Source organism: Octopus bimaculoides, chromosome 3, assembly GCF_046866305.1.
Source record: "Octopus bimaculoides isolate indiv1 chromosome 3, ASM4686630v1, whole genome shotgun sequence".
Classification (NCBI taxonomy): Eukaryota; Metazoa; Mollusca; class Cephalopoda; order Octopoda; family Octopodidae; genus Octopus; species Octopus bimaculoides.
The window spans coordinates 54,435,581-54,458,767 of NC_142930.1; the positions used below are offsets into that span (position 1 = coordinate 54,435,581).

A 23,187-nucleotide genomic window follows, 5' to 3' on the forward strand; every position below is an offset into this window, starting at 1 on the left:
TTGCCGAACCGCTAGGTTACGGGGACGTAAATACACCAGCATCGGTTGTCAAACGATTCTGGTGGTGGGGGGACAAACACACACACACACACATATTTATATAACGGGCTTCTTTCAGATTCCTTCTACCAAATCCACTCTCAAGACTTTGGTTGGCCTGAGGCTATAGTAGAAGACTATTGCCCAAGGTGCCACGCTATGGGACTGAATCCGGAACCATGTGGTTGGTAAGCAAGCTACTTACCACACCGCCATATATATATATATATATATATATATATATATATATATATATATATATGAAGATCATCATCATCACTCGGAGACGAGTATGACATGGTAGTTTGTTCGAGGTGTTCATTTAGTCACGAGCAGAAAATGACATACGTTTGACCCACCCTTACTTGACCCAGTACATTATAAAGTTTGCGACTGCTAGAGGAAGAAAGGACCACACTAGTATTCGATTAACAGGAAATGAAGTGTCTTGCTCAAGGATATGGCTGAATTGTCGGATTTGAGTATCGAACATGGCATGTATATTAGCCAATACTCAAAAGGGTGAGTGTCGTGGATTTGAGTGGCATCCAACGATCACTTGCGTGAGTGTTGTGGATTTGAGTGGCCGTCCAACGATCACTGGAGATTTGCCGAAAATCAGGGTTTTTATAAATACTCATACACGAATCATAGAACCGTAACCCTGTGAACAACTTCTTCAACGAAGTTCAAAATTTGTATATGGGCAGTAATTTTCAACCAATGAGAAATCAATAATTTCTCTCTCCGCCTCTTATGAGTTTGCTACATGGCGTACTCTTTAGTCCAGAAATTGAGACTATAACCTTACGATCACGTATCCAACATCCTGCATTACCGAACACTCCTTTCTTCAGCTGTCAAATGCATTTATTATTGTAGAAGCCTTCTGATAAACTCACTGAAACCAGAAATTCCCGGCAAGATTGATACTAGATGTCCGGCTTCTTTTGACGCACTGCAGTACGTTTCTGTTCTTCTTCCTCTTAGCTATATAACCACTACACCATACAGAGGGCAGCTGCAATCACTTCAATCTTGTAACAGTAATTTTGTTTTGATCGACTACCTGCTGGGTATTACTTGCTCTTTGCTCTCAGATTAGTTCTTCCACCCACATTACTCTGACATGTCTTTGACTGAAGAACACTTCTCGAATCGTTACTTTTTTAGCCTTCCTCAGTCAAAAAAAAATGCTTGTGGATGTGTGTTTCTGTGTGCGAATAAGTGAGTTTGTGTGTGAATGTATATAAGTATGTATGGACCAAATGTACAGAAAACAAACCACAGAGACAGGTGAGGTAACAACAAGCAAGTGTGTAAGCTTGACGCTCGGGAAAAATGGAGAAGTCTTTGATATTTCGAGCCTATGTTCTACGACAGTTCAAAAGTTCGAAAAGTTTTGAAGGTTCGAGAAGCTGTGTTAGATTGGTATGATAAAAATCAACATCAGTGTACAGTAAGATTCATGATGGTAGGGCCCGAGAAGTGTAAAGTTCCAATGGTAAGTATATAGTACACACTGTATATAAAATGTGCAATGCTTCTAATTCATATTTGAATTTAATCTTACGTATGCATCGTCGTGGCATACTAGCAAATGGGTCTTTTACTATTTGTACATAGTCATGGACTGATGATTCAGTTTGTCCCTGGTCCTATTCAGATACGTGATGTTGATAAGCCACAAAAATGGTAAAATATCGATATCCATCACCTGAATATATATATATGTATGTATGTATGCATGTATGTATGTATGTATGTATGTTTGTGTGTGTGTGCGTCACACCACTTAGAAGAAACAACTCAAGTGCGTTTCGTATGAGTTTCACTATTTAAATTAAAACAATGAGTCCAATGAAATATATTTTGTCTTGTCCGAGGGCGTACTTTTAAATAAAGTGATTTTTATCGCGCTGGGATCATAGTATACATGTGTGTGTGAGCGTGTGTGTGTGTGTGTGTGTGTGTGTGTGTGTGTGTGTGTTTGTATGTCTGTGCGTGCGCGTGTGTGTACGTATGTATGCATGTATTTATGTACGTATGTATTTATGTATGTTTGTATGCAACCATCCATCCATCCATCCATACATACATACATACATACATACATACATACATACATGTACATATGTATGTATACTGAGACAAAGATAACAAAATAATTTCTCTTAATCGGACAGAAGGAAAGCAAAATATCTTTGTGTGCTGTCCTAGATAATAGTAATTAGGTTGAAATTCTGATAGCGTATGACGTCCATATCCATGCCTAGTGTGCAGGTATGACGTGAATTGCCTAGTGTACATACAGATAACATTTTGTGTGAAGACGGTGTATATAGGTGAGTGTTATCCACCCGTTTCAAGAAATCAGTTGTTAAACTATAGAAGGAAACTTACGGTCGATATTAATCAAAACTCGAGACATACCAAGATTAATAGGGTGTGACGAGGGTCTACATTGGTTACTGCGGCAATGGTAAAATTGAAAGGAAACTTCCGATTCAAGAGATGGAAAATGGAGTAAATTGATGAACTTTGGTATGTTGGCACTCCGTCGCTTACGAAGACGAGGGTTCCAGTTGATCCGATCAACGGAACAGCCTGCTCGTGAAATTAACGTGCAAGTGGCTGAGCACTCCACAGACACGTGTACCCTTAACGTAGTTCTCGGGGATATTCAGCGTGACACAGTGTGACAAAGCTGACCCTTTGAATTACAGGCACAACAGAAACAGGAAGTAAGAGTGAGAGAAAATTGTGGTGAAAGAGTACAGCAGGGTTCGCCACCATCCCCTGCCGGAGCCTCGTGGAGCTTTTAGGTGTTTTCGCTCGATAAACACTCACAACGCCTGGTCTGGGAATTGAAACCGCGATCCTATGACCGCGATTCCGCTGCCTTATCCACTGGGCCATTGCGCCTCCACAGAACTTTGGCATAGGCGTTGCCAAAGTAATATCAATGCTTTCGCAGAATTTCTCAAAGGTGGAACTCCATTGGTACGCAACGTAGATGATAGAGAGTTATGACTATTTTGCTCTGCAGGTTCTGTGAGTGGACAGTAAGTCTCAAAGTGATGAAAGACGTGGTTGTTACTGTTGTTTAGCCCTTGGTCAACACTGCCCGAGCATACATATGTGCAAAAGCATCCAAACCTTAATCTTCTCGTCTTTTTTATTTATCAACAACTATATCGCTCAATTGCGGGCGTTGTGAGTGCTTATTAGCGAAAACACCTAAAGCTCCACGAGGCTCCGGCAGGGGATGGTGGCGAACCCTGCTGTACTCTTCCACCACAACTTTCCCTCACTCTTTCTTCCTCTTTCTGTTGTGCCTGTAATTCAAAGGGCCAGCCTTGTCACACTGTGTCACGCTGAATATCCCCGAGAACTACGCTAAGAGTACACGTGTCTGTGGAGTGCTCAGCCACTTGCACGTTAATTTCACGAGCAGGTTGTTCCGTTGATCGGATCAACTGGAACCCTCGACGTCGTAAGCGACGGAGTGCCAACAACATATCGCTCAATTAATATTTGGTTCAGTTTATTTAAGAAGCTGGTACGTGGTTTGGCGAAGATGTAGATGTTATTTCTGGTAGATCGAGCGACTTCATAAAGATTACCCCGTTTGTTTACAAAGGTAAACTCTGTTGGGAACTAAACAACTTGTAACGTGTTTCTTAATAGAATCGAAGAGTTTGTCTCTGTTGATAATTGAACGCCTTGTTTATGTGTTTCGTTAGATCCCAGTAAAGAAGGAAATAAATTGAATAATCAGGTGAGGACACAAACTAACTTTAGAGTAGACTGATTGAGGTCACCTTGTTGGTAGAGTGATCAGAAATGTGTTTGCACTTAGTGACTGTCCACTCGTAGGTGGGGAGATAGATCAAGACGTGGAAAAGATTTTGAGAGCTGTGTCTATATCGTGTGTTATTTGAAGGAAGACGACCAGCTAATCGGGTAGCTTATCAGCAGAAGTGTTAAAATCGTTGCGGACCGAGACCTTTTTTTTCTCTTTTTTTTTGATGAAGAGTTAGGAAGTTGTGATGCAATATGGGAGATGTGAGACGCAGAAAAAGACATCTTTTGTTTTCCCTATCGTTTTCCTGCAAGTATAGTAATGATGTTAAACAGTTTAGGAGTGCGAATTTCAAATTAAAACAACTGAATATTAGATTAAAACAACCGAAACTTCGATTTAAATTATATGAACTTTAATATAAATTTTTAGTTACAACAAATGAATATCAAATTAAAATAAATCAAATTCATATTAACATAACTAATGTGAGGTGAGAAAAATTATGCTTAATTTAAAACCTGTTATTTTGTTCAAATTTATGATATTACTTGACTGAATCAAGGTTTTCTATACAAGAGTTTTTATTAAAGATCCAGGAGTTGATAATAATTTTCTTTATTTACCACAGAGGTTTATGTTTGTTATATCGTAGCTAGCCCAATTAATAATTTATGTGTGATGAAATATTCTTTCTAATTTTGGCACACAAGGTAAGCAATTTTAAGTGAAGAAGGCAGTCGATTAGATCAACTCCAGTGTATAACTGGTACTTATTTTATCGACCACGAAAGGATGAAAGGCAGGGTCGACCCCACATTTGAATTCACAACGTAAAGTCGGAAGAAATGCCGCTAAACATTTTGTCCGGCACGGTAACAATTCTGCCAACTCGCTGCCTTTGTGTGATTGAATATTACAAGTAAAATCTTGGAAAAAGAAAAAAGAAAAACAGCAATTTTTGTTCGTCAGATTCAACATCAAAATGTATATAGCATAGGCATATGTGTATACAAACATCTCAACGCATCTCCATTTCTTGATTAGAGTCGGATCGACTAGAAGAGGTGGAAATATCACTGAGTGTAAGTATAACCAACAACCGTACATCTATGAGGTTGTCCGAACTGCTAGAAATAGCAGCCAAATCTTCAAATTTGACACCACCAGCTGAAATATGGGTAACTGTTTTGAATAATCTAATTAGTAATTTCAGCACTAAACTTCGCATCCTTCCAATTATTTAAGGATAAATTTTATTCTCAAAATTTATAACCTCATATACTCTAACTTTTCCTTTAAATAAAAACTGCTCTGTTTTAAATCGATTTTTATGTATTTAACATTGATATTCATTTGTTTTAAACGTAAGCTCAAATGGTTTAAATTAAAGTTCATGTAACTTAAATCATAGTTTACGTGCTTCAATTTAAATTGAGATTGATTTGTTTTAATTTGTGCTTATTTGAGAGTGAAAAGGTTTAGTCGTTCGACTGAATACTTGCGTGACAAGGATCTACTCAATCCAGGATGAACTAGAGCTATACAACGACAACAACAACGCCTGCCTCCACCTAACTTGATGGACAAACCAACATACAGTTGAGGGTTTCTTTTCACTTTTCTAATGCAATCTATGCCGGTGTTTCTGTACCAGCAGTTTCCAACCTGGAATCCGCAGGCATTAGGAATTGAGGTTATAATACTGAGAGTCTTTGAGCTGTGTTCAAAATTTTTAAAGGCTGCCGTGCAAAATGTATTACTCGAATACTAGTAAATTATTCAGTTACATATACCTTTCAGCAGACAGGCAGAATCGGGGGAAAATGAATTTATTGTTATTAGATCGTCAAGTATGAAATTTGTAGTAAGGTAAACTTTGACAGCTGCTCATTTTGCGCCATTATTATATTTTGACAATCTTTATTTTTTGTTAGAAAGCTGACACATCTATTTCTTTATTCTAACTCATTTTGCGATTCGAGTATAAATCAAATAACTAATGCTATTAGCATTGAACTAGAGACAAATAGACAATCCATGCAGTGAAAACACTCCTCTTCATCTGCTCCGAAGAAGCCCAAGGTCGTTTCATTTGCAGGGAGGTGATAGTTTCAGTTTTTAGGAGCTGCAAATGACGTTGTGTTTATTGACTATCTTCAAAAGGATCACACCGTCAATGGAGAGTACCATGCCAACTTGCTGAGGCAGGTACGAAAGGCTATTAAGACCAAACACCCAGAAAAACTGACGAAAGGGCTCCAGCACACAAGTCCTTGGTTCTAGTAGCTGTTGTGCGTGACTGTGGCTTTTGAACTGGTTGATCTCCCTCCCTATTTTTTTTATTTAGCTCCATCTAACTATCAACTCTTCCCCAACATGAAAAAACACTTGACTGGGAACGGGTGTCGCAATGATGATGACGTCATATTTGTTGATGATAACTTTTTTGAGCAACAGGATGAAAGCTTCTTCACCAATGGGATCAAAGCACTGCAACACCGATAGAAGAAGTGTGTGGATAGCAAGTGGGGTGGGGCTATATTGAAAAATAAACCTCATTTAGTCACATTCATGAGAATGTCTTGGTCAGCCTATAAACTTTTCAACCGACCCTCATACACTGGATAATGTAATCCAAGGTATGATTTTCGTGAATAATATTAAAAAAGAAAGCGAGATGGCGAAGGCTTGAGTGTCTTTGTTCATAAATCTGCTCGCAGACGCTCGACTTCTGATTAAGAACTAAATAAACGTATCTCACACAAGTAAATTACTGCAAAACAGTGTAAAACATGTTGTTAGACAAAATGGTGAAAGTTCTAAATATCGAAAGTGCAACACCAACATGCTGCTTTACAAACATACGATTGCCTCTAATCTTAAACCTAAATCTACTGCAGGAGACTTGGCCGCTTCAGTGTAATAGCAACAAGAGTAACAGTAATACTCTCGGTGCGATATATCAATCTCAACTTCAAGTTATGATAATCTTTAATTACCAACTGCACATTATATTTATTCGTTTATTCATTTAATTATTATTTATATATTCGGCAGACGGCTGCGAGAGTACAGTACTAAACTATTTATAGACTACTGCACCCATTCTGCGGTCTATCCCTGTCTCTACCTATCAATTTCTTTACCATTTCATGTTGAAATAACCTAGATTATATGGGTGAATGGTTTTATTAGGTTCTGGCCTCATTTCCAACCAACAACTGTACTCTAGACACGTACACACGCACGCACACACACACGCACACACAGGTGTATATATAAATGTGTATATGTATATATGTATGTGTGTATATATATATATTTAAATAAACACATTCACGATCACATGTATATATGAATATGTATACATATGTGTAGTTATGCATATGTATGTATGTATACTCTTACTCTTTGGAAGCCTAGTACTTATTCTATCGGTCTCTTTTGCTGAACCGCCAAGTTACGGGGACGTAAACACACAAGCATCGATTGTCAAGCGATGTTGGGGGGACAAACATAGACACACAAACATATACACACACATACATACATATATATATATATATATATATATATATATATATATATATATATATATATATATATATATATATATACATATATATACGATGGGCTTCTTTCAGTTTCCGTCTACCAAATCCACTCACAAGGCTTTGGTCGGCCCTATAGTAGAAGACACTTGCCCAAGGTGCCACGCAGAGGGACTGAACCCGGAACCATGTGGTCGGTAAGCAAGCTACTTACCACACAGCCACTCCTACGCCTACATATATATATATATATATATATATATATATATATATATATATATATATATATATATATATATATATATATATATATATATATATATATATATATATATGTATTTATGTATGTATGTATGTATATATATATATATATATTTATATGTATATTTATATATATATATATATATATATATATATATATATATATATATATATATATATATAGTTTTAGGGAAAATAACCAATTTTCAAGAACTCATCGATGAAAATCCACTATCACATATAGAAAAATTAATAATTAAAAGCACAATAAATGAGTATAATATAAAGTAAAGTAAATATCATAAAATAAATATAATAAAAAGATTACACGTGTTTCATAACCAATTTTCAAATAGAAAAGAAATTTAAATCGATTAAAATCAATTGAAATTATCGAAAATAAGTTCTATTCAAAAATATAGCTACTCGTCAGATCGTAAGTAGAACAATAATTAGATATATATCTCAACCAACAATAAGTACCAAATGAATTAATATGAAATACTTATTATATAAAGATAGAAAAATTATTTTAAAAATATCATAATATCAAAATAATAACCATTCAACAATCATCCCTTCATCCATAATAATAACATGTATATTATATACAAAAAACATCTTACCTAAATTATCATTGTTTTAAATACAAGTTGAACGAAGTTTAAGTTTAAAATAATAATGAAGATAAAATTAGTACATATTTAACCGGTGTAATAGTTAAAGCTATACTATTTAAAGCTAAAGACGTTTATTTAATTATGATTAAAGATCAATTGAATAATAGAAAAATACAAGATTATTTATTTCTACAAACGTAATAATAAAAAATATGAATGAAAAAATTATGAATGGAAAAAATTATGAATGAAAAAATTAGGAAAGAAAAAATTATTAAGAATAAAAGGTTAAACTTTATATATATATACAAAGTTTTGATTTTAAAAAAACTTTAACGATATTATAAACTATAAAGATTAATAATTAATCAAATAATATTAATCAAAAATAATCGAAAATATATCAACACTATTCCAATCGAAGTTCTAATATTATGTTGAAATGAAACTATAACTTCTAAATAATATAGTGTTAAATAAGTTATCTATTAAAATAATCTATAAAGAACCAAATGAATAGTATAAAAACAAGAATACATACTATTTTCAAATAGTAGAAAATCTTTAGCAAAGTGAAAACAGTACTTATCCAAATTTTTCCGTAATTCAAACTGAAAACTAAGACGTTATCTAATAGCTATAGCGTTTTAAGCAAGAGTTCGCGCGAAAATACTACGTTAAAAAAGAACGTTAAAATAGAGAATAGAATACGAAAGCATGAATGAAATAATAATACTTAAATAAATGAATGAAAAATTTAAAATTTATATAACTAACAACATAAAAAGAACAAAAAACTATAGTTATCTTATAAAACATATTAATAAATATTAAATTCTAATATATAATAAATAAATAAAAATATTAATAGTCGTAAATTAAATAATATTATGAAATAAACTAAAATACTACTATTGATTTAGTCTTATCAAAATCGTAGTGTCATTGTAATATAAAACCTTAAACTTACTAAAATATTAACCTACCAATAAAAACAAAATATAGCTACTAGAATATAGCTACTATATATATATATATATATATATATATATATATATATATATATATATATATTATATAGGGTCTTGCAGATAAATCAAGGCCAGTTTTAAGCAGTTAGTGAGTTTATCATTTCATTTTTTGACAAAACCTTCCTTGCTTGAAAATCTAATCCTCCTCTTTATTTGTTAGGTAAATAACGAACTGATTCGACAAGAGAAAGTCATGGAACAACAGAATCGTTCCGCCATTGTTGTTTTGGCGCGCACCGGGCACTCTTCCAATAAAATTGTTAAGTTGACGAAGCTTTCAAAAGCCACAGGCTATCGTATTTATAAACAATTTAAAGGAGAGAGAAAGATTGATAGAAAAGAACATAAGGCTCGAAGTGATTCCGAGCGCAGTTTAAAGTTTCTCGCTGGCCTCAACCGCTCGATTGAAGCCAACCCACCCACATTCAACTACATAATGTAATCTTATTTGTAGCAGTATATTCGGATTTTGGTTAGGAGTGTGTGTGTGTGTGTGTGTGTGTGTGTGTGTGTGTGTAGATAGATAGATAGATAGATAGATAGATAGATAGATATGCGTAGACACACACATCCACATACATAGATATGTGTGTGTACATATACACGCATATATATATATATATATATATATATATATATATATATATATATGTATGCATGTGTGTACATGTATATATATGTGTGTGTGTGTATGTATATATCTTTGTATAAACACAAGCACACACATTCACACACACACAGATACACACACACACACACACACACACAAACACACCTTATACGAGGTTTCAATAGACACGTTGTAATGGATACCTTCGAAGACTATGATATAGGATGCTATCATATTATACACGTTTAAATAAGTATTTTAGAATATGTACTCTTTACTTCTTTATTTAGTATTCTTTATTTAGTATCAGAATAATATAAAATTGGTAGTTCTGGTCTTTAATCTTTCAAGGCATCAATACTTCACTGATGCAGTGCACTGGCGGTTCTCTTCTCTTAAATTTACAAGAGTACATACAACAATGAAGCGTGATATACTCTATTACTCTTTTACTTGTTTCAGTCATTTGACTGCGTCCATGCTGGAACACCGCCTTTAGTCGAGCAAATCGACCCCAGGACTAATTCTTTGGAAGCCTAGTACTAATTCTATCGGACTCTTTTGCCGAACCGCTAAGTTACGGGGACGTAAACACACCACCATCAGTTGTCAAGCGATGTTGGGGGGGGGACAAACAGAGACACACAAACATTTACACACACAAACATTTACACACACATACATATATGAATACATATATACATATATACGACGGGCTTCTTTCAGTTTCCGTCTACCAAATCCACTTACAAGGCCTTGTTCGGCCCGAGGCTATAGTAGAAGACACTTGCCCAAGGTGTCACGCAGTGGGAATGAACCCGGAACCATGTGGTTGGTAAGCAAGCTACTTACCACATAGCCACTCCTGCGCCTATACTAGCAAGCCTGTACTCTAAAACCTCAGCAATCAAGTTCTTTGATTATAACCTATTTACTGCTCGCTTTCACTAGAACTCCCTATGGCAAGGGCCTACTAGTGACTGACATAGAAAAGCAGATCTCTAGATCTGGTTTTTCGTAATCCGTGCCGGTGTTCATGAAGGAGAGAGAGAGAGAGATTAAAAGTGTTTCAGAATGTTGAAATTATGGTTGCCTTAAGACGGCGAGCTAGCAGAATCGTTACTGCGCCGGGCAAAATGCTTTGCGTCATTTCGTTCATCTTTACGTTCTGAGCTCAAATTCCGCCGAAGTCAACTTTGCTTTTCATCTTTTCGGGGTCGATAAAATAAGTACCAGTTAAACAATGGGGTCGATTTCATCGACTTACTGAGGACCCCCGAAATTGCTGGCCTTGTGCCAAAATTTGAAACCGATTACTTTAGATATATTGGAAGCGAGTATAATAGGACGGTAGTAAATTGGATCAGAGAGGTTGTCATTTATTTGTATAGTATTCCAGCAAGTTGAAGAGTTTATCCATCAAACCACCAATCATCCCATTGAATCAATGGCCAAACAATAACTATTCAACTATTCAGTTGTCTACTACTTTATTTAACCATTCAGCAATTCACAAGTCAAGCATCACGATCAGTCAGCTAGCTCTCATTCTAATCCTTCAATAGTCAAACACCTTAACCACTTAATGCTCCTGTGCGGTACATATTGTGTACCGCCTAACCTTAATCATTTGCCTGTCTAACACCTCAGCCACTTGGTAACACGTCTTAACCACTCAGCCATCCCAAAACCTGACACTTTAGCTATTCATCTACCACATATCTTTTTTTTAAAAATAAACACTACAGAAAAGATGTTGCTGTGTCCAATACCATGCTTCGGGATTTTTCACTTTTATTTATTCATATAACAACTACCTTCGAAACATTGTGTGCCAATCCTTTGCTTAAAAGAAAAAAAAAAAGCGAGAAAAAAAGAGAAATAGGAAAGAAGTATAAATTGTCAGATTACAGCCAAAAGTTTCAGAAGCTGTGTCCTTCATTTGTGCAAGCTTTAAAGGATGTTGACTCTTCATTGGGTCTTTACATTTAATGACAGCCTTGACATGACACCAACCTGATTTCAATCCCCTTTTTTAAGCCTGTTCCCTATTTGCTTACATATTTGTAATTCATTTGGCCTATTTGTTCTTCGAAAGTTTTATTTCTTTTATTTCTATTGTTTTCCATTTATTTATTTTACATCCGCAGATCCCCTCATTCCCGCTTTTCTTCCTCTTTTTCTTTCTGCCTGTTTTTGTTTGTAGATTTTTAATACTTCCAACCCCTATCTTCCACTTTCACTGCTTTTTCGAAATTACATGAGATATCACAAACAGCTGAGTTAGAGATACATAATATGTAACAGCCAAATTATTTGATGCGATTAAGAGTAACTTTAAGTGGATTCTTGGGTAACTATGATAAATACTATAAGTGTTAAAAGCGATATGATATATATCACCACAATGAAGCAAATAAATGGTGCTGGAATAATATCCGTTACACACTTGACGTTATAAACAATTATATATTAATGATTTAATTAGTATGATTCAATTAAGCGCAGGTGTGGCTGTGTGGCAAAGAAGCTTGCTTTCCAACCACATGGTTCCGGGTTCAATCCCACTACGTGGCACCTTTAGTAAGTATTTTCTGCTGCAGCCTCGGGCGACCAAACCTTGTGAGTGGATTTGGTAAACGGAAACTGAAAGAAGACCGTCGTGTGTATGTAAGTGTGTGTGTATGTGCGTGTGTTTGTCTTTGTGTTTGTATTTGTCCCTCAATCACTGCTTGACAGCCGGTGTTGGTGTGTTGACGTCCCCGTAATTTTGTGGTTTGGAAAAAGAGACCAATACAGTAAGTACTCGGCTTAAGAAATAAGTCCTGAGGTCGATTTATTCGACTAAAATCCTTCAACGCGGTGCTCCAACATGGCTGCAGTCAAAAGACTGAAACAAGTATAAAAGAAGAAAAGAGTGCATAAAACTAGTTTTCTGAGAAAGAATAGTTAAAAAGCCATTATATCACAGGTACTTATTTGCCATAAATGTTTTTGTATAGTACGCTGCTATTCTATCAACTCTGTAGCAGCAGAGGTAAAATTCACCTCGGCGGATTTGATTTCAGCACCTGAAGCTAGGGAGGAGGAAGAAAAAGAAAAACTAATATTTTCTGTATCACAATGATTCATATGAGGAATCTTCCTTTTTCCCTTCAATAATTATAGTTTTGCCGCTGTTATCGTTTTCTTCTTCTTTTTGTTGTTGTTGCTGTTGTTTTTGTTTTTATTAAGCCCCTAGCTTAGACCTGTTATCAGAGACATTCCAGCCGTGGCCTTCCCTTCTTTTTCTTTTGCTAGACACAGTGCACGTAATTCAACGTGTTACTGTTTTCTAAAGTGTAAAGTGAGATTTAAGGGAGAAATAGGCTGCTATGTCTAAACGAATCAGCCGACTGCTCTGTCTATTTCTCTCTTCTTCCCTCTTTCTTTTCTCTCTCTCTCTCTCTCCCTCTTTCGCTCTTCATTGCATTCATAGAAAGCAGTTGAAAACTCTTAGTAATGTGAAACCGGGGCGCAGGTTTGGTTTCTTATTAGGTTAATGCACTTCATCTTCCAGCTGTAGACAATAAGCATGATAAGGGATAGGCTTGTAAATATTACATGTAGACGGAACCTTCAGTTGTAATCCGAAGACCAATCAATTAACGAATAGCTCCAAATAACCATTAGAAGTTGGGTCGAAACATGAACTCCTTAACATGAAGCATAGTTAGTTGTTTAATCTTCAAACTAGTCCTCAAATTCATTCTAGTTGTGACCATGCTGTCCTCTGTGTGTGTGTGTGTGTGTGTGTGTGTGTGCGTGCGTGCGTGCGTGCGTGCGTTTGTGTGTGTGTGTGTGTGTGTGTGCGCGGTGGTGGTGGGGGGGGGGGTGTGCTTACAATAAATCAATCCTCCGCAACAATATGCCGCGGCACACTGGTGTGCTATGAGACGATGTTAGGTGTACCGCATTGTGACCTGAATACAATTCCGCCCCCCTATACTCTTAGTTATATTTTTAGTTCAGATGTGCCGTCGAATTTTTTAAAAGAATATAAGTGTACCGCAAGTGAAAAAAGGTCGTGGAGTACTGCTATACACTATCCTTCCTCTTTCTGAGATGGCAGGATGTAATTTGAGAGAGATTTGGCTGCAATAGCTCCGTTATTTCTTTGGGCAAAATGCCTCCACCATCTTTAAAGATGAGGTACAGAGGTGTGAGTCTACCTTTAAATATATCTTCTAGATTTGCTTTTCATTGTATACAAGTTTGTAATAAAAATGGAAATGGAACACGGAAGCAATTTTATGGGGTCCATAAAATAAGTACCAGTTGAGCACTGGGGTCGATGTAATCGACTTAGCTCCTTTCCAGAATTTGCTGGCCTTGTGCCAAAATTTGAAACCATTATTATAATCATCATCATCATCATCATCATCATCATCATCATCATCATTCAGTAGTTTTATTTTTATAACGTGCTTTCACTTCACTACCGAGCGCAGCTCTGTGTGCCTTGGGTATGTGCTGTGGTTTGCTGTGATGCTCTTATGGTTACTGTATTGAAAGTGTTTTGCGTAGGATGTGTGCAGTGTCCAGTAGTGCAATTTTCTGTATGTTATATATATTTGTAAGTCCTGGTGTTTTTGTTATGCATTTGTCTGAATATTTTTTTATTATACCTAAGGCACCTACTATGATAGGAATTGTTTCTGTTTTTAGATTCCACATTCGAGTTACCTCTATTTCCAGGTCTTTGTATTTTGAAAGTTTTTCCATTTCTTTTAGGGAAACGTTGTCATCTGTTGGTATTGATACATCAATTAGAAAGCTTTTTTTTCTGATATAGTTGTCAAAGATCATGAAGAAAAAAAATGCTTTATTATTATTATTATTATTATTATTATTATTATTATTATTATTATTATTAAGTAAAAGAGCAGTGCATGCCATCAAAGTGACACTGGTTTACAAATATACGAAGCCCAATATACCCACCATGACTACCCGTCTGATAAGAGTACACCAAGCAAATGCATCAAAACCATATGTGCGCAACATGGTGATCTCATATCAAGATAACCAACACATGACCTTGCCGGTGGGGCCCAGTTAGAATTTTTTTCAGGTCGAATAACCCATACCACCTAAAAGGTCCCTGAATAAGGTTTGTTTAAGAATGATGAACGAAATACCCATGTTTCCAGAGGTGAATTATTCAAACCTCAAATTCTTCCCAACATATGGCTACGATGCTCCCCCACTACTTCTGTTCGTGATCAGAGATGCACATATGATCATCCACTAAGGGACATGCTCAACTGGTTAAGGTCAAACAACTGACAAGCAAATCTGTGGTATTTGCTGTAGCCCATCTTTTATACTAAGGCAAAACAATATACATTATTATTATTATTATTATTATTATTATTATTATTATTATTATTATTATTATTATCATTATTATTATTATTATTGCCGTCAGCTTGTGAAGTCATACATGTTGAAGCTCCGGTAAATTATAAGAGGTTAATAATGTTTTTCGGCTGGTTGCAGTGCATTCATTCAAAATTTTATTTAAGAAGTATTTTGCTTGCATTGTCTGGATTGTTGTGATAACATTTTACGTAATTGCGCCCCCTTTTTGGGGTGCATTGTCTTGCATTTTTTGATTTTTTGTGAAGACAGGATTTTATTCATTTTTCTAATTTTAAAAAATGTCGGAATGCGAAGAAATAATAATCGACAAAAAGCAGTGATCTGTTGACTCCGAGCAACAGCAGCGTCCTGTTGAAACTCCGAAAACAAACGCTGCCGAAGATGAAATAAATTTCTCACCTAAGAGAAATGTAATTTCCTCTTGTTGCTATGACGTCAGTAACAAGTGCAAAAGTACCAGCAGCAACGATAATGACGACGACGACGACGACTACAGTAGCAGCAACAATGTGAACAGCAGAAGCACCACCGCCATCATTACTATCCCCACACCGCCACCACCGCAAACAGCAGAAACAACAACAATAACAGCAATTGTATCAACAACATCAGCAACAAGATGAACAAGGTCGAAAGCAAAAAAGTTACATGAACAGCAAAACTGAAAACAACAACAACAACAGTGACAACTGTGCGGAAAACAACAACAACGACGTCGACGACAGGGGCAATCGTTAACAATCTGTGGTGGATAGCTCTGAAGAGGGCGATTAGAGCAGAATCAATAGAGTTTAGCAAAGAGTTACCAATAGAAAGAAACAGATTAGAGGGAGAACTAGTTAGCAAACAAGAGGCGATTAGTAAAGGCATCGCGACTGACGTGTTAACGGCGAGAATGGCTCTTGACCATTTCTTTGAGGCGAAACTCGAAGGTTGCGTTGTCAGAGCTAAAGCCCGTGCGCTAAAACATGAGGGAACTAAAGAGGGAGGGCGAATGATACCCTGAGTGCCGACAGGCCCTCTTAGTCCTCTACCAGTCAGGCAATGCGGTCGGTGGAAATTCTACCTTGGTGTTCTATAGCAGGTTAGTGGAGGAGAGGTCCAACGACGTTCTAGGGGAGGCTCTGGACTTCAATGAGGAACAACTGGCTGATCTTTTCCAGTGGACTTTCAGGCTGGGGCGTATGGATAACTTCTAGAAACCCCTTGCCTGACAAAGCTACCAGGAAGTGTTGCTGGTTCAGAATAAACTCCACAGGCACGAAAGTGCCGTCAGCCGAGCTGCTCGAGATGTGCGCAGAACCATGAAACCGTTCTGCATGCACTCGTCCAGTTCCCGACAATTTCTGACGTGTGGGTTTATGTCGAGTACTTGTCGCGTGTCGCACGAATCCAGCTATCAACCGGGTTTATTGTTAAGAATGCTCTGCCCACTTCCTTTGGTCGGGAAAGCCGGGCAGTTTTCATCTACCTGGTGACCATGGCGAAAGAAGTTGTTTGGTGGACAAGACTGAAAGGGCTGAAGACGAGCACTTTCCTCTCTGGCAAATCTCTGATCAACTTTTTCAGGTCCCACTTGAAGAGGTGGATCAGAGTGGAGAGAGAGGTGCTCCCTTTCAGCCAATTTATTGAAAGGTGGATGAGAGTGATGAGCATGGGCCTCTGAGTGGAGTAAGAGAAGAAGCACTTGCCTAAGTGGTCAGAGAAACCGTGATTTTCTGTGGGATCTTCACGGTTTTCCCTTGGAAGTCTCCACCACACCCTATTGGGAAATTGTAATTGTTTAATTTTTATTGTTCATTTTTGCTATTGCTTCATATGTTTACACGGTAAACTCCTCCGTTTGTGCCTTTGTATTTGAGTCTCTGTGTGTTCTATTGTAAGCCCATGTGGCCAGTAAAGAAAACATTATTTAAGGCGATTAACTGGCAGAGTTGTTAGTAAGCTGGGCGAAATGCTTAGCGGTATTTCGTCTGCCGCTACGTTCTGAGTTCAAATTCAGCCGAGGTCGATAAATTCAGTACTAGTCAAGTACTGGAGTCAATGCGATCGACTTAGCCCCTCCCACCAAAATTTGAGACCTTGTGCTTGCTGTAGAAAGATTTATTATTATGATTGTTATTATTATTATTATCTAACAAAAATAGCATTATAAGAAAATTTACCGCTGAGTTTAAAATCTACTTGCCGGCCCTGCACACTCGAACGAACGCATGCTCACATTCATACGCACGTGTACATGCATCCACACTTAAACACACATACATATGCTGCCAGAGTATACATAACGGATTTAGTCCCCTTTGTGTGTATATATATATATATATATATATATGTATGTATGTATATATATATATTAATATTTATCGCCAAGCCAACATGGCAGGAGAGACTTAGAAATATTAATAACTCTATATATATATATTCTTTTACTCTTTTACTTGTTTCAGTCATTTGACTGCAGCCATGCTGGAGCACTGCCTTAAAGGGTTTTAGTTGAAGAAATCGACCCCAGGGCTTATTCTTTATAAGCCTAGTACTTATTCTATCAATCTCTTTGCCGAACTGCTAAGTTATGGGGATGTAAACACACCAACATCGGTTGTCAAGCGATGGCGGGGGGGGGGGGACAAACACAGACACACATTCACAGAAATATATATATATACGACGGGCTTCTTTCAATTTCCGTTTACCAAATCCACTCACAAGGCTCAGGTCGTCTCGAGGCTATAGTAGTAGACACTTGCCCAAGGTGCTATTCGGTGGGACTGAACCTGGAACCTTATGGTTGGGACGCAAGCTTTTTACCACACAGCCACGCCTATAGATATATATGCATATATATTCACATATGCATGTATACATATATTCATGTGCGCACGCGTAAGTGTGTAGTCAAGTTTTATTTATTACTCTCTCCAATCATGATTTCTTAAACTTACACTATTGATAGATTTTATGTAGAAACTGGTTTGTGGGAGAATATATTTGTGTGTATGTATGTGTGCATGTTTGTGTGTGAGTGAGTGTGTACGCACGTGTGTAAACATATAAATACACTAATAACCTAAACTCACACAATCACATCATACGCATAAAAATACTCACATAAACAGAAAAATAATGTAGAATTAAATTACAAGTCATTTCTCAAAAAAATCATCCTTATGACCTTTTCATTCTATCCCATCAATTTCAACTTTTATGTTAGCAGAACATCAAAAACGAAAATGTAATTTTATTACAGGCGCTTCCTTAGTTACCAACATTCAAGTTACCAACTTTTAGAGATACGAGCAAACATGTGCGTAAAATCAACTTTGGGATGTCAAGCCGGTTCGAAAGTTCAAAACTGTACAGTAGATAACATTAGCTACTCATGCTTACCCAGAAAACATAATGCAATTGTCATTTTCTCTGAAACTTATTGGTCTTATTTGTGGTTATTTTGGAGGTTTTACAAAATACCCTGTCCCCACAACATGGCTTTGAAGCGTAAGGATGTAATCAGCGGTTATAATAGCTTAAAATTTTAACACAAGGCCAGCAATTTTAAGGGAGCGAGTAAGTCGATTATGCTGACCCCAGTGTTCACCTGGTATTTATTTTATCCACCCCGAAAGGATAGAAGGTAAAGTCAACTTCAGTGGAATTTGTTGAACTCACAACTTAAAGAACCAGAAGAAATGCCACTAAACATTTTGTCCGGCATGCTAACGATTCTGCCAGCTCGCCGCTTTGGTTTGTGATTATAATAACAGCAAGAACCGTCGCACTACTACACTGGAGATGTGACGAGTTGGCAGATGGTTAGTGCGTTGAACAAAGTGCTTAGTGGCATTTTTTTACGGTTCTTTACGTTCTAAGTTCAAATACCGTCGAGATCGACTTTGTCTTTCATACTTTCAGAGTCGATAAATAAGCGCCAGTTGAAAACTGTGATCGATATAATCGACTTACTCCTTTTCTAAAATTAGTGGCCTGGTACCAAAATTATAAAGTGGTAGTCCATTGGAGAAACCATGATGGACATTATAAAGCGAGGTGAATCAAATGAGAAAGCGTTAAACTTAATGGGTGCACATGAAAATAATCTTTATATGGTTAAGACAAATTTAGAGGACAAAGGGCTCACTGAGCAACATGTGCAAGGTTGTGTACAAATAATTTATAGAAGAATTAGTAAGAAACAAGACTAAGGAATGGAAGCAATGGGCGGGGAGCTTCCGGATGTGTGTAGATAGATGATTAGTACAAGTGCTGCACTATCATTATACGCCTCAATTTAACCAAGCAGAAGACTGTAGTTGTCTTTGGTGGTTTAAAGGTTTAACAGGGAGAGAGTGCAAGTGAAGAAACATTTATCGCTAGCTATGGATTGTTTCACAGATTGCAGGATTGCTCAAAATTACACAACATAAAAACGAGTGAGATTTGCCTGATTGACGTGCTGGCGGCAACGGTGTTTTCTAAAATTTTCTAAGAAATGATTGATGATGTGGGGTTATCAGCAGGATCAAGTATTCAATGTCACCAAGACAAGGTTAAATTGGAAAAGAATGTCTAATTGCACACGCATTTTCAAAGACGAGAAGCATGTGTTTTAAGATAGCGAAGTATAGATATACACTTCAAATTGGTGGAAATGCAAATTTAAATCTTTGTTTGTCTATCATTCAGAAGACAGCAGGAGCTGTCATCAAAGCTTAAGTGTCCATTGAAGTGAAGTTTAAGTATAAAGAGTAAATAACAAAAGTCAGTTTTGAAGATTAAGTTTTCTATTCTTTCCTACCTGCGGTGGAAAATTACCACTGCAACAAACACCTGCCCTTTAAGATCGTGCTTGCTCTAAATTTTTCTCTTTCTTTCATTTTCGAAGACGATTTCCACACCAACATCAAGGTGGTATACATGTCTCTCAATGCCCATTCCTTTTTTACTGTTTCTTTTTTCCACTCCTCTTTGTATGTCTGTATGTATGTGTGTGCGCGCGCGTGTGTGTAATGAACTACAGTTTTAAAAAATATTTGATTTTTGGTGTGATTTCATCACCCACGTCTGACCTCTTCTGACAATTTTATTCTAATCTAGATGCACGAAGAGACCGGAAATGGTCAATTTTTAATACTTAAATGCTAATTCTATCTAACGTTGTACATTATTTCTCTAGTTTAACTAAAGATTAATCATATAAGTTAATTTTGTGTGGTATTTATTTCTAATCATAATTCGTGGTGGCAATACACAACTAAATGGTATATGCAGCCCACCGAAGCTTCCTCAGGGTCATTAAACATTTGGGAAATGTTACGTTATCTGAAGACGAAAGAACAATTCATCAAGATAAAGACGAAGTAAAATGACAGTCGTTGTATTCAAGTTCTATATATCATTACATAATCACAATTGATAAATTAAACTGGAAGTACATTTGATGTACATCTACCTTATTTGGAAATGTACAAAAGCTTACAAGATTTTTTTTCGATTAGAATACAGAATGCGGCTAAGACTTCCCACATTTTACAGGTTGACAAAAAGGCCACGGTGTGTTATTCCCAAAATTGTTTTAACAACGTTAACGTGAAAAAAATTCAGTTTGCTTCATTTAGTTTTGAAAATGATATCCTTCAAACGGTGGCATCTGATCACAATACACTGTGGTAGTCGACTTCTGAAGTTTTCTGCCAATTATTTCCGGCGGTTATTTTTGCGTTTGTTTTAAGATGTTTATAGTTTTTAGTTTTCAAGTAACCCCAAAGAAAATATTCACAGGGGTCGAGGATCAGGCGAGCGTGCAGGACATCTAACATCACCACATAAGATCAAATGTCCTGGAAACAGTTCTCTTAAAAGTTCTATCGATCTTCTTGTTTTTTTTGAGTGATGGCTCTATCCTGTTGAAAGCACACATTTGAATTTTCAAAGTCTGTATATTTGGCCTCCAGAAAGTTCCGTAGCAGTTCCGTATACCAATTGAATGCTCCTGTAATCGCTTGACTTCCTTTCTCAAAACAGCGCGGGCCCCAAGCACTAAAATTTGCAACAGTGCACCACACAATGACTCGTTCATTGCATAGAAGTCCTCCATGAAGTTCTTTAGAGTTGTTTTCCGCCCAGTAGCAAACAACCTGGTTATTGACGCAGCTAGTCAGAGGTAAGCGGACAGCACCTGCAGGTACATTGGGAAGGATATCCTCACAGCATGCCGTGCAGTTTTCGCAGTCAAGTTCACGAAGTTTCTGAATAACCATCAATTTTTGTGGATACAACTTGAAACTCTCTTTATAGTCCAATCAGACAATTTCAAAGCAGAAGCATACTTAAGAGTTGAACCTTACGGAGATTGCAAAACAGACTGTCTCACAGCTAAAGTGCATCTTTTTTTTTTTTTTTTTCAAGAGCTGACCTACGCTCCTGAAATTTTATGTCCATAGAAATATGGATTTTCGGTCTGGAACAGCATCATTTCAATTTAGTTCGAAATGAATATGAAAAACTTTCTACGTCTCAATCACAAATTCATCATTTTTATGAATGTCTCAACAACACGTTGTACACCAGTCCAACCCATGATGGCAGCAAAAAAGAACGATAAAATATCAGCTGCATAAAGACGTCATTACTACCTGTTTAACTTCACTAATTCCACACAAGTGGGTGTGTAAATTACTGAAGATTTTTCTCTAGCACTCTGTATAACCTGTTTCTCGCTGTTTCCAATGTTGAGTAGGTCTGATATACGTTTGTCAAAATACAGTTGATAGGAAGGCATTTGTAAATTGTTATTGTTATGTGTATAGTTTTTGGTTGAAATATATATGAACAACAGAATGCTTTGTTATTTGATAAAAATAATGTATATATATATATATATATATATATATATATATATATATATATATATATATATATATACATATAGTTATATTTGGGATAACCATATTTTTGTCAGTTAAATACACGAACTTGGTCTTGGTCTACTTGGTCATCACTTCAGCTTTATTATCATTATTATTCTAGTGTCCTTTGTCTAAGTTTTTTCGTTACACATCTTAGGCAAGCATCTTCTACTATAGCCTCGGGCTGACCGAAGCCTTGTGGGTGGATTTGGTGGACGGAAACTGAACAAAGTACGTCGTATATACTATATGTATATATTGTGTGTGTGTGACTGTGTTTGTTCCCCACCACAAACGACAACCTTTAACAACGGATGGTGGTGTGTTTATGGCCTCCCCAAAACTTAGCAGGTCGACAAAAGGAACCACTAGAATAAGTATTAGGCTTACAACGAATAAGTCATGGGGTCGATTTCTCCGACTAAAACCCTTTAAGACAGTGCTCCAGCATGGCCGCAGTCAAATGACTGAAACAAGTGTGTATGTATATATATATATATATATATATATACGAGGTCTGATCAATAAGTATTCGGACTGTTGTTATAGTAACGAAGCTAAAGAACACAGAGTGAAACCGCTTGGCAAAGATTGACCTTGGACTCTGCTTTGCATACGCATAAGTTTTAACGTTCTAGCTCAATTCTGATGTTTACAGCAGTGCTTGGAAGGAAGATGTGCATCGGGTGATCGTCACATTGAACATGACGGAGAAAGTTGTCATAGTGACACCTGCTCAAAGGCCTGCGCAAAGTTGCAGCAAGAAAATTTTACCTAGGCCCCTGAGAGGTATCGCCAACCTTTTGGCAAAATTTGATGCAGATTCTCTGCTCAACTTTCTCTGTCATGATCAATGCGACGATCACATGCTACACACCTTCCTTCCTTCCTTCCTTCCTAGCACTGTTATAAATAGCAGAAATGAGCTAGCACGTTAA

General features: G+C 36.8%; 1 long non-coding RNA gene across 1 annotated transcript in view; it reads right to left on the bottom strand.

Moving 5' to 3' along the window:
- Nucleotides 1-8,920, bottom strand: part of LOC149136542 (uncharacterized) — a 13,322-nt gene extending 4,402 nt beyond the window's left edge. The window contains exon 1 of the long non-coding RNA XR_016240910.1: nucleotides 8,821-8,920. This is a non-coding gene — a long non-coding RNA (uncharacterized LOC149136542). The remainder of the gene's footprint in view (nucleotides 1-8,820) is intronic.
- Between the last annotated feature and the right edge of the window lie 14,267 nt (nucleotides 8,921-23,187).